Raw genomic sequence first — 13,521 nt, 5'->3', positions numbered from 1 at the left:
GTAGTGGTTAGACTGTGTCAGACTAGAACTGGAAAGACTCAAATTCAAAGCCCTCCATAATCTGAGAGGTCTTCTACACAAGGCTGTTAATCCTCTGTATCTACTTTCAGTTTTGTCATAGAATTGAGATCTTAACACTCTACTAAGGGCATTTCCTTTCCTGCTTTTCATTGAAGTGACCTCTAGGTAGCACTGCTGTGAAGCAGAATAGTGCAATGACACAGTTGGAAAAAGTATTTTCTTTTGCTTTCACAAATAATACTGCATTTTGGCTGCTCTAAAAAATCTTGCTGAAAATGCTGTTTAAAAACAGAAGCGAAGCTGGAGGGTCACAACATCGTCTAAAGATCCCTTAAACAACTGTGAGTAGGGAATGATGAGCGCACAATAAATGTGTTGTGTTGAAAAGCTCTTTAGCTCACTGCATGTGTGGCATTAGACCTTATTATGACTCAACCCAACTTACATCATAGGACTGTTGTGAGGATAACATGGAAGAAGCATGTTCACTGTCCATAGCAACTAAGAGGGAATAAAAATGAAATTAATAAAATGTAGGTTTGTGAAACATTTCATATTCGGTTGTTGTTAACATATCTCTATGCTTCTGGCAGAGAGAGAGAGAGAGAGAGAGATGCAAATTTAGAAGTAATTATTATAATTTAAACAGAAATATTGCACATTTCACCTTAGTGGGGAAGACTGTGATCAGGTGACCTGTGTGCCTTGCTCAGTCTGTTATCCAGGGGCTATTAATGGGCAACTTCAAGGCTTGTGCTGCCTTCCTATGGCTCTTTAAATTAGACTTGGACTGGTTGGCCCTTTAAATAGAAGACATCTTCAAAATAGACAGTCCTCTGACAGCCCTTCAAACAAGGACAGTCCTTTGTAAAAGCAGACACATGTTCAACCTAAGCCAGTCTGGTTGGTTTCTACATGTGGGACAGGGAGGGGTGCCATCTTCTCCTTCACCTCAGGCCACAAAATACCTTGAACCAGCCCTGATTGCCACAGTGACCCCTGTATCATCACAGGGATCTCTGAAGTGGTCTTCCAATCCAAAACAGGATGAGCATCCATCTGTGCCACCGCCCAGGCATGAACCTGCCACGACTCTGAGGCGAAGCTTTGGGGCAGTCTTGACGCCATCTTGCATGTCCGTGCCTCACTCTGGAGGAAAAAGTCATGATAAGTCCCTGACTTTTTTTCCCCGCAGCTTTGGCGGAAAGCATCGGGGGAACGTGATTGCAGTGGCGTCGTATAATTTACGCACCACCGCGCACCCACCCCAGGGCTTTCTGAGCGTTCAGACAGCCCCTGGGTCTGTCTCCTCCAGGCTGCAGTGATTCTCCAACAGTGATTTCCTTCAGAGTTCTCTCCCGACACTAGTGTCCCAGATGTTTTAAAAACTGGATTAGCCATGTATTAAGCCTGTGATCTTATATATTTTATTTATTTATTTACAGTATTTATATACAACTCCCCATTCAAAATTTCAGAGCAGTGTACAAGATAAAATACAATAAAAACATAAAATACAATAAAAATATATCCTTCTGTTACAAGGCCCACATCAGTTTTTAGACATCCCTACAATCCCTGAATCACATTTACAAACGTGTTGTTCTTGGTGCGTTTGTTATTGTTCTAGCAAAGTCCATAGACATATGCCTAGATTTGATATGAAAACGTCCCCACCAAAGAACTGTTTACCTACTTTATAATATACCCAAGTGGTTTGGTGAGTCATCTCTTCTGCGAATTACCTGTGAAGGCTGTTTTGACTTCTGCAAACATGTCAAGACCAAAGAAAGCCTTGAATGCCTCACTATTATTGTTTGTTCTCTCTCCTAGAGAACAAAGATAACAAAAGCCCTGTTCTTTCTCCACCAGTTCTAACTGTAGGCCCAGGCAGGAGACATAAACAACAAACGACTTTTGAAAATTAGGCAACAGGAAATAAAAGGCAATCAAGAGATGGTGCAAAGCAACTTGGCTCAGTTTGGGTTGCTGTCATGGAAAGGCTCAGTTGATCAAACCAATTTTGCTTTCACAATCCTCAGAATAAAAAGATCCCCAGAATATGGAACCCTGCAGAACACAAATCCATAAAAAGTGAAATGAGAAGAGGAACTTCCTTTCTTTTTCTTTTTCTTTTTAAAAAAAGGCATTTATAGGCTACACTATAACAAAATATTCTCAAAATGGCTCACACAATAATGCAAGTGAAAAATAGTTTAAACACAATGAATACAATAAAAATGTGAATATAGTCGTGTGTGTGTTTTCCCTTTAACTGGCTGTATGTGTCATAAGCAGTATCTTGTAGTGAGAAGTATTCACAAGTATCCCTTTAAAAAGTGGAAGAAGAGCTAAAAAAAAAATCACTAACATATGCTCCTGGACTCAGCGTAAACTAACGAAGGTTTTCAGATTGCCTATAAAAAGAAAGATAAATAAAAGATAAATCAATCAGCATTTATTGCACTCAGGACGTTTCTGTTATTAATGTTTGCAAATTATTACCTGCTATATAAATGACAAAGTGCTTTACGTTCCTTATTGTATTTGGTTTGACAACATGGGGAAAAAAACTTTCCAATTCCTAACTTACAGATACAATATGGTAATATTGCTAAAATTGCAGAGATGCTCAAAAACGTGATGCTTGTAGCCTGCCCAGGAGTGTGCCAGCTGTGTCTATATTAGGGATGTGCTCCGCTCCGATTAGGAGCGTAGAAGCAGTAGCGGATTGGCCTGCTCCGCCTTACCCAGAGGCGGAGTAGGAGCGGACCGCGGACCCCCTAGAAGCAAGGCGAAGAGAAGCGACCATTTTTCGGAGCTCCGAGTTCAGGCGGAGCGCTCCGGTCGCCATCTTGAAAACATTTCGCCATAGGATTGCATTGCGGCAAATAATCGCGCATAACTACGTTGTTTTTGAAGCTATCATTCTGGAAATTCTTGTGCACAGAGAGTCGTGGATGGGGGTCATTTTGAGACCACTCTCACCTCTCTGCGTGCTGTGGTTCACGTGCAATATTTTTTAAAAAATCGGGTCAACCGCGCGGCTCAAACTGCGTTTCGGCTTTTCGCCCATAGGATTGCATTGAGGGAAAGAATCGGGGATAACTGGGGGGGGGGTTTAAGCTATCGTTCTGAAAATTCTTGTGCACAGAGAGTCGTGGATGGGGGTCATTTTGAGACCACTCTCAACTTTCTGCGTGCTGTGGTTCACGTGCAATATTTTTTAAAAAATCGGGTCAACCGCGCGGCTCAAACTGCGTTTCGGCTTTTCGCCCATAGGATTGCATTGAGGGAAAGAATCGGGGATAACTGGGGGGGGTTTAAGCTATCATTCTGAAAATTCTTGTGCACAGAGAGTCGTGGATGGGGGTCATTTTGAGACCACTCTCAACTTTCTGCATCGTACGGGTCGCGGGCTAGACGTTTTTAAAAAATCGGCGGGAAAAATACCTTTTTCAAAGGGCTGAGGGGCAGAGTCAGCTCCCGGTCATGATGATCCCAAAGTTGGAGGAGGGCATAGGCAAAACAGGTAACTTGGGATTCTGGGAAACTTCTCTTTCTTCATCTGAACGGGCTTTTCCCCGTGTTTTTTAACACAGTAGCCCCACCAAATGCACAAACACAACCTGAAATCATATACTAAGCCAAGAATAAGAGATAGAAAAACACAGCACTGCTCCCCACCCTAACCTTGGGGAACAACTGAATCGATGTGGTGCAAGGGGATGAGCTCCCCTAGGGCATCTCATCGTGGACGTGCCCCCACTCTCTCTTGCACTGGAAGGCCATAGAGCCTTCCAAAGAGAGTAAAACGGTGGAGCAATGCCTCTCATGAGTTGAAGTGAATGGTCACTTTTCAGTGGTGGAGCAATGCCTGTTCTGAGTCGAAGTGAGCGTTTTACTTCTTCTCGGAGCTGTGGCTGTCAGTGTCTTGAACTGGCAGCTACTTCCCCCTCCCCCGGGCACGTCCCCCTATTGCTGGTAAAAGACAGATATAGCCTTTTAAAAAAGTTCTTCTTGTTGTTTATTGAGCAACACTGCTGCTTTTAATTCCACCCCTCCTTTGTTTATTGATTGATTTATTCCATTTTATATGCATTACTGGCTTATCCTTGGCTCACTTCCTTATGCCCCCAGAAATGCCAGCTGCATGCCTGCCTGCCTTCCCTCCCTCCTCCCCTGCCCACCTCGCAGGGATGGTGTGTGTGGGGTGCCCGATTTTCAAAAATTCGCCAAAAATCAGGGGATGATGGGATTGCTTTGAAACTTGGCATGCGTGTGTATATCCCCATGAGGTGTCATGGTGCCAAACATGAGGTTTCTAACTTGAACAGAAAAAAAGTTGTATAATTTTTTAGCTTTCAATGCAAGCCTATGGGGGGGGGGGGGAAACGGAGCTCCGGATCCGGATCCGGAGCTCCGGGCGGAGCGGAGCGGAAGTGGGCGGAGCGGGGGCGGGGCGGAGCGGCCCGATCCGGAAAATGGCGGATCTGCAAGTGAAGCGGAGCGGGGGGTCTGTGCACACCCCTAGTCTATATGATGCTAACCTATTCAGGGCCAGCCATCGCCAAGCGACATTTTCGAGCAGTTGACAGATCCCTGGCACCCTGGCACAGCCCACTGGCACTGATGTCTACCCTGTGCAAGACCATCCTAGGCTAAGGTGACCATATAGAAAGGAGGACAGGGCTCCTGTATCTTTAACAGCTGTATAGAAAGGGGAATTTCAGCAGGGGTCATTGTTATACATGTAGCACCTGGTGAAATTCTCTCTTCATCACAACAGTTAAAGCTGCAGGAGACCGGCCCTCTTTTGTATATGGTCACTCTAGTATAGCTCCTGCAGCTTTAACTGTTGTGATGAAGAGGGAATTTCACTAGCTGCTGTATGCATACAAATGACACCTGCTGAAATTCCCTGATAACGATACAGGAGCTATACTAATGTTAATGATGATCCCTCCCTTTCCCCGAGATATGGCTCTACACTTCTATCCTGACTTTTCCCGCAGCCTCAGGATGATCCCAAGACCACGGGACGTATGGACAGCCATCCCGGTTTGTCCCGGCTCCTCACGAGTAAACACAAAGAGCCGGGCATGGAGCTGTTCAGGAGTTTTGTGCCCATCAGGGGTGGGAGGGGGGAGCGGAATTATTTAAAACAACAACAACAGCCTCACTTTTTCAGTGGAGCGTTCCTGTGCTCTTTTTCAATAAAAAAAAGTGGTGGGCACGACGTCCTCTTCCTCCCAGGATGTTACGCACCACATATAGACAACCTGGGACGATCCCGGAAGCAGGTAAGTCCGTGATCATCCCACCTCCCTCCCTCTACACCATATGCTGTAGACATGCCCAGAGAGAGAGAGAGAGAGAGAGAGAGAGAGAGAGAGAGAATTAAAACCCCAACAGATATTGTTCCCCCATTAGAATATCTGGGCGGGGAGGAGGGGATACCAATGCCACAGGATTGCCTCAGAGAACATCAGCTCTCTGTGTGTCTCTTCTGGTTTCACTCCAAAAAATGGCCTGCTTAGCTTTTGTTTCCTGTTTACACACAGTACTGGCTCACCCCCCTCTGGTCTGGGGGAAAAATAAGGATGAATCACCTCTGTCTCTCACCTAGGCCTTCCTAGGCCATCTTAGCTCCCACTGAGACATATCGCCTGAATCTTTTGTCAGGACTTCAGGACACATCCCTCAAACAATCTTTTTTTTGGTCAGGTCTTAAGAGCCATTGCCTCAGGGCAACCTACACTGATAGCTCTGCTCTACCCACAAAAATCTTAGGACAGATAAATTTGATGCAATAGGCCCACAAAGAGCTTTTCTACAGAAGGCATTTATCATGTGTTCATCATTACCTACTCACAGTTGTTTCTGTGTTCTTTAGACAATAACATGACCCTCCAGTTTCATTTCTGTGTCTAAATAATACTTTCAGCAATTTTTTTAGAGCAGGGAAAATGCAGTATTATTTAAAGAAAGCAAAAGAAAATGCTATTTCCACTAGTGTGTTTGCACTATTCTTCTATACCACAGTGCCACCTGGAGATTAAGTAGCAGAAAAGCAGGAAAGGAAACACTCTTCATGTCATGCTCAGATCTCAATTGTGCAACAATGCCGAAAAGCTCAAAGTCAGCTCAAATGCCTTTAAATAGCCTCTTATCTCCATTCACTGATGGGAGATAAAAACAGAAGAACCTTGTGTGCCAGATCAAGTGCTGTGGCTGGAATCTTAGGCTGGCCACAAATCCCCTTTATCAGAGTACAGTCCTCTATTTGAAAGTCTACCAGAAGACAGTCCTCTGTTTTGAAGGTGTCCTTTATTTGAATGGCTGGTTTAAAGTCCAAGTCTGGTTTAAAGGCAAAGAACCCTCAGATGGAAGAGCTGGGCCCTGAAATTGCCCGACAACAGCACCTGGACAGCAGACGGAGCAAGGCACACAAGTCACCTGATCGCTGTCTTCCATACTATGATGAGATATCCTGCATTTGTATTTAAATTATAAAAGCAATTTCTAAATTTCCCTCCATACACATCAATTAGTGTATGCCAATGTTATTCAAATCAGTACGTCCTTTTGTTCTCTTTTCTGGTGTCAATGTGTAAGTGGCCACCCTAGCCCCATCCCTGCCTTAGAGAGTTAAGAATTACAGAACTGAAAGGGATCCTGATGGGTCATCCAAACCAACCCCAAATCTCATTCCACTATACAAGCCGCAACCATACAAATGAGCTTCCTAGACTAACGTACTTTCCGTTTCCCTTTACATTTACAGACCACCCCATGGTCCATTGTTCACTCACATTTTTGATTCTGACATTGCTAGTTCAAAACACAGGCATGTGCTAAGCCTCCTCGTGCAGCCAGCATACCTCTGACATGGACTGTTTTGCAGATTCAGCACTTTATGTTAGAAACTGTGCCAAAAACCTAGCTTAATAAACATGTCTTAACTCTGCAAAAAAAATCCAAGCCAATGCCACATACACTTTGATCCTGTCGTTCAGAAATGTTCCGAAGCACTGGAATTCTCCTGGGGAAATGTCCTGCTGTTTTAATGAATACCCACTAAATGGTGGCTCTACAACTGGATATTGATTTCAGCAGGGGCTAGCGTCTCCCAGGCTGACATTTAATATCAGCTAAAGGGATTCTCCAGCTGAGTGACTCAAGCCAAACTGTTACCTTGGGACTGTGGCCAAACTCACTGGCCTTAGTTCTTTACCTTTCAAACAATGCTGGGCAAAGTTAAAAGCAAAGCTAATGTTTGCGCTTGGGAGAGAAATAATCATTCAATGGCAGTTCATTAGGGAACCCTGTGAATGTATTGTGGTGTGTGTGTGTGTGTGTGTGTGTGTGTTTGTGTGTGTGTGTTTGTGTGGGTGGGTGGATGGGTGTGTTCCCCCTCCATTGGATCATCGGGAAAAATAAAGCTGATTGTTTGGATTAGCAAAAAATATGCACCAGTTCACATGGGTGTGCGGAAAGGAAGATTACTGGACTGCCAAGAAAAACAAAAGAACCCTCAACTGAAATAGGTATAACTCAAATAGGAAAGGACTACGAAAAGTGGATGAGAAAACTGGAATAATTCTTTATAGATGTAATGCTTAACAAAGTTATATATTCACCCAATTAGGGGCTGTTCAGACATCACTTCAGGCTCTGTGGTTAGCAAAACTGTGGTTCTCTAGGGTTAGCAATAAGTACAAGCCATGCTGTCGCACACAACACTTTAAACCATGGTTAGAGCCACTCACCCTGCTGCAGACGGTCTGACTGCGGTTAGTGAGTGAGCAGAGTTTAGCAAAACACATCACACAAGACACCGTAAGCCCTGCTGCTTAACCATAAGCAGAGTTTAAGCTGACTTCTGAACAGGCCCTTAATGCTAAAATACATATATCACATTGTGTGAATAAAACACCCAATTGGCTTCACAACTCAATACATCATACGTAGAAACAATCAAACATGATTCCTATCTGAATGGACTTTAGGCACTCTAATAATCCTACACTGAAGCTAATAACAATAATGTATGCAATATTGTCCACACCATTAATTCATAAATGGTACCAGTACTGGTCAATAAAGATAACAACGATGATGGTTGTTTGATTGTTTCTACATATGATGTATTGAGTTGTGAAGCCAATTGGGTGTTTATTCACACAACATGATTTAGGTATTTTAACATTAATGGTGTGAATATATAACTTTGGCCTTAGCTAGACCTAAGGTTTATCCCGGGATCGTCCCGGGGTCATCCCTGTTCATGTAAATGACACACAGGATATCCCGGGAGCAGGCAGGGACAACCTCGGGACAATCCCAGGATAAACCTTAGGCCTTTATTAAACATTTACTCTATAAAGAATTACACCAGCTTTGTCATCCACTTTTTGTGGTCCTTTCCTATTTGAGTTTTACAGACTGCACCAGGAAGGCGGTTGTTGTGTCGAAAGCACAGATTGCAATTTTTGCATGCTGACTATGTAAGTCACAAATCTTCTGGTGATATGCCAAATCAGCATGTGCTTATTTGGGTGAGGCTGTGGCTCAGTGTTAGAACCACATGCTTTGCACGCCGCGGCTCTAATTCCCAACATCTCCAGTTGAGGAAACGGTGTGAAATCAGGTCAAGCTGTCCCATCCAGTTTTGTTTACTCTGGCTGGTAATAGCTTTCCAGGGCCTCAGGTGGAGGACTGCTACCTACCTAATCTGTTCAACTGCAAGTGCCAGGAATTGAACCTGGGACCTTCTGCTGGCTAAGCTTGTGGTTCTATCACTGAGCTATGCCCCCCTCCCCAGAATAAGACCCCCTACTGCTGGAGAGCTGCTGCAAGGCAGAGCAGTCAATCCTGGCTAGTTCAGGGCTGGGGAGGGGGAGTGAAATTTGTGGTGCTCCAGATGTTCTTGGACTGCAACTCCCATGAGCCCTAGCCAGAAAAGCCAATAAGGTGAGGGATTGTGGGAGTTGCAATCCAATGACATCTGGAGGGCCACATGTTCCCCATCCCTGGGCTAGATGGACCAATGATCAGAGTCTGTGTAATATACATTTGTGTGCAATAGAACAGGGATGGGGAACCTCTCTCAACTCAAGGGCCAATTCAGTTTTGGAGAAGCACTCAGGGGCTGCATTCCAGTGGTGGGTGGAGCCAAGGACAAATATGGTGGGGCCAAAATACCAAAAATGCCAGCAGATACATTAGCTTAAATCTCTTACTGCCTGTAACGTAGCTTCACAAGAGTGATTTCAACCTTTTAGAATGGGAGCAGGAGAATGTGCGAAAGCTGGGAGGCTGCCAAATTAGCAGTGGTAAGGGGAAACAGCTGGGTCAGGAACTCTAAAGGGGGGCAAATTTGGCCCACAGGCCTGAGGTTCCCCACCCCTGCACTAGAAGATCACCTGCCTGCTTAGGTTGCCAAGACACAGAATGTGCTACAAGAACCCAGGGTCATCCCATGAAGCTGATTGGTGGGAGATTCAGGACAGGTAAAAAGAAGTACTTCTTCACACAGCACATAGTTCAATTATGGAACTCACTACCACAGGATGTAGTGATGGCCACCAATTTGGATGGCTTTAAAAGGGGGTTGGATAAATTCCTGGAGGCTAAGGCTATCAATGGCTACTAGCCCTGATGGTTGTGTGTTATCTCCAGTATTCGAAGCAGTAAGCCTGTGTGCACCAGTTGCTGGGGAACATGGGTGGGAGGGTGCTGTTGCACCATGTCCTGCTTGTTCAATCCCTGGCCGATGGCTGGTTGGCCACTGTGTGAACAGAGTGCTGGACTAGATGGACCCTTGGTCTGATCCAGCAGGGCTCTTCTTATGTCCTTGTGTACAGATAAACGAACTTTCCAGACTTGGCTGACAGGGATCTCCTGTGCTCTGAGGAGGTGCGACGAAGGGACAATTTTGCATGGTGCAACCTTTCCCACCACAGTGCTGCTATGATAGTAGAAGTCACATCTGGTGGGACTCCCTCATCTTAAAATGTAGAAGAGCCTTCTCTGGGCCATATTGTAGTAGCAGAAACTACAGTGGAGTAAGCAGTCACACAATTATTATTATTATTATTAATTTTATTTATTTGTTTATTTATTTATATAGCACCATCAATGTACATGGTGCTGTAAATCTTTTTCCACAGAAGCCTGTCCATGGGATGGGATGGTGTAGAGAGAGAAAAGCTGTTTGTTGATGCTATGGGAACCACCCCTTGAAAGTCTTAATCTGAATAAGATAAATAATCAGCATTCAGCAAATTGTTGGAGAGGTTGTGGGGGAAAAGGAACATATTTACATATGTGGTGGGAATGCAAATATGTACAAAGATTGTGGAAGTTGGTGTTTTTGGAGATTGAAGAAATAGTGGGAATGAAGATAGAACAAACACCAAAAGTTGCATTACGGTCACTATTTGAAGATTTAAAATGTGGAAAAGAAATTAAAGAATTGATATCAAATTTGCTGACTGCAGCACGATTGATGGTAGCTAGTAACTGGAAGATTCAAGGGGAATATTCTATTGAAGAATGGTATAAAGAAGTATGGGATATAGCTATTAATGATAAATTGACTTGTAATATTAAGTGGAGAAGAGGTATAGCTAAAACAAATGACTTCGAAGGAATTTGGAAACAGTTCCTAATATTTGTGTTTTCTAAGGGAAGTGAGAAACCGCCAGCAGAAGAAAGTATGAGATTTTGGAATCAGGAATAAGATCCTGAGGTGGGGGGTTCACTTATATGTTAAGTTTGATTATGTTATGTAGATATGATATTATGTGTTCAACATTTATTCAACATTTATGTAGTATGTTGTTTTCTTTAATTGTAATGCTGTATGTTTAAGTATTGTAAAAAAATAAAAATAAAAATTTTTTAAAAAAGAAAGTCTTAATCTGGCAAGCCTACCCCTCTCTTACACGTATGATTTTGTTGCCAGCAAGTCAGCTCAAGTAAATCATTTCATCTTGAATAAATTACAGAGACAGTTAAGACAAATATTGTTGCATTAACGAACTTGGAGGCTGCCTTTCCTGCAGGAAATGAGAGAATGGGTTGGAAGGAAATTCCCTATGAACAAGTATGAACAGAACTTGTGAAGAGGCTGTGGAAGGAAAAATGACCAGAAAATAGTTTTCGAAAGATATGGAAGTGTTTTTCTCCGTACTTCAATATCTTTTGTAAGTAGCGGTTCTGACTTCTGAAGGAACACAGCCTGAGTTGTGCTCCCACCTGCTATGGCCTTTTACATTCCCAGCACAGCAGGGGATGCATTGTGTTGGGCTACAACTGGATGGTGGGGCATGAACAGAGATCTGAACCCCTCCCCCCATGATGCAAACAGAAGCTCTCACACAAGTAAAGTGAACATATGAAAAGGTGGACACGATTCCTGTATCTTTAACAATTGTGTAGAAAAGGGAATTTCAGCAGGGGTCATTATTATACATGCAGCACCTGGTGAAATTTCCTCTTCATCACAACAGTTAAAGCTGCAGGAGCCCTGCCCTCTTTTGTATCTGGTCACCCTAGTATAGCTCCTGCAGCTTTAATTTATTAGTCCTCATTCATCCCATATAAACCTGCTCAGACATTCATTAAGGGACTCAGGTAACAGGGCCAAAGCTTGCTGAAAATACACACCCTATGTGCTGGGCATCCTGCTACGCCCAATTCTCAAAGCATGTACTACATGCTTTAGTTAGCTGGCTCAGCCCATGGTAAGAAATATTGTTATTTCAAGGCCTGAAGAATCTGAAGAATCATCTCCTCCCATATGTGTCCGCCTGGGCCCTAAGGTCATTGTCAGTGGCCCTTCTCAGGGAGCCCCTGCCAAAGGAAGTCAGGCAGTTGGCTACCAGGAATACTGCTTTTTCTGCTGCTGCACCCCAGTTATGGAATTAGCTTCCTAGAGAGGCTCACCCAGCACCTACATTCCCCTTCCAGTGCCAAGTAAAGACCTTTTTATTTTCCCAAGCATTTTAACATTTTAGCATCTTAGTCTTTTAATGCTGATGTTTTAAACCTATTGTATTTTAAATCTCTGCATTTCTGCTAGGTTTTATTCCGGTTGAACTTTTATACTGCCATTTTAAGCTTTTATAATTTATATTGTATTTTGTGTGGTTTTCATTTTTGTGAACTGCCTATAGAGAGCTTCAGCTATTGGGCAGAACAGATATGAAATATAAATAAACAAAAATTACTTCTCATATTCCAAAGCTGAGTCCTAAGCTTTCAAAATAGGTTCTGGGGTAGAATTCTGGTGAACCCTGACTCCAATTAAGTTGCAGTGGCATCCTTGTGAAAAGCACAGCTTGCTGCCTTGCTAGTGTTGATCGAGATGCAAAATCTGCCATTGCTCATTCCATTTTCCTAATAGGATGGGCTTTCGATTCATCTATATCAGTAGAGATGTCGTGGGCATCCAACAGGGTCCAGGAGTCCGATGGACTCCCCTGCGTCCACCACCACCACCACCCGGACCCACTCAGGGAACCATGGTGTTCGCAGGCCTCTGCTTCAAGCGCCCGCATGGTCCAAAGAATGCCTGGCAGCTGTCTGCCCTTGTCCGGAGTCTCCACTGTGTGCAATAAGGGAAGCTCTGGAAATTATATATTTGTGTAATAGCAACCATAAAGGCCCCATTTATGCAACAGTGGAAATACTTCATTTCCAGAGCCTTCATTGTTGTGCACAACGGAGTCTCTGGACAAAGGCGAATAGGCTTGCAACATCATCAGACATGTGCCGAACCTCAAAAGAAGCTCATGTGGCACCGCAAGCGGGAGTGGGCAGGGTGAGCGTCCGACGAATCAAATGTGGGTGAGTCTGTTCCTTATACGAACTACAGATTACTGTGCATGGTTTGCACAATACCAAGTCTTTGGAAGAGGGTTTCTCAAAGCACATTAACTGTAGGAGCAGAGGCGGAGTGGTTTGGGGGAAGAAAAGTGCAGCTGCTTGGCATCAGGAATCTTCCTGCAAGTAAACAAACAGACTCCTGGGTGGGATACAATAGCCAAAATATTGCTGTTCTTAGGCACACCCAGATACACATTCTGGCTGTGTATAATAGTCACACGGGCTGCGATTACTTAGCTGGGTGGTATATCTACTGCAGATAAAGCTCACATCTGTTCAGATCTCTGGTTTGGGGTTTCTCTCATCACCTGGTGGGAGATAAGGAGATGGGAGATTAAATGTTTGCTAAGGAGGGAAATGTATGAATATGTATGATGGTCTGATTTGTAGGTACAAACGCAGGAGGTGAGTGATAATAGGCTTGTGGAAAAGAAGACCTGTATTAATATGTACCTTTATGGTGGGCATGGGGATGGGTGGGTACCAGGTGCAGGGATTTCAAAACCAAGCACACCTATCAGCTGTCTGTGGCTAGGCAATAACTGTTACAAGGTGGCCAAAAATCAACCTCCAACCACATGCATGCTGCACAAATCTAATTTA

Source organism: Elgaria multicarinata, chromosome 1 (assembly GCF_023053635.1).
Source record: "Elgaria multicarinata webbii isolate HBS135686 ecotype San Diego chromosome 1, rElgMul1.1.pri, whole genome shotgun sequence".
Lineage (NCBI taxonomy): Eukaryota > Metazoa > Chordata > Lepidosauria > Squamata > Anguidae > Elgaria > Elgaria multicarinata.
The sequence above is the reverse complement of the archived record's forward strand: the minus strand, read 5'-3'. Positions refer to the sequence as shown.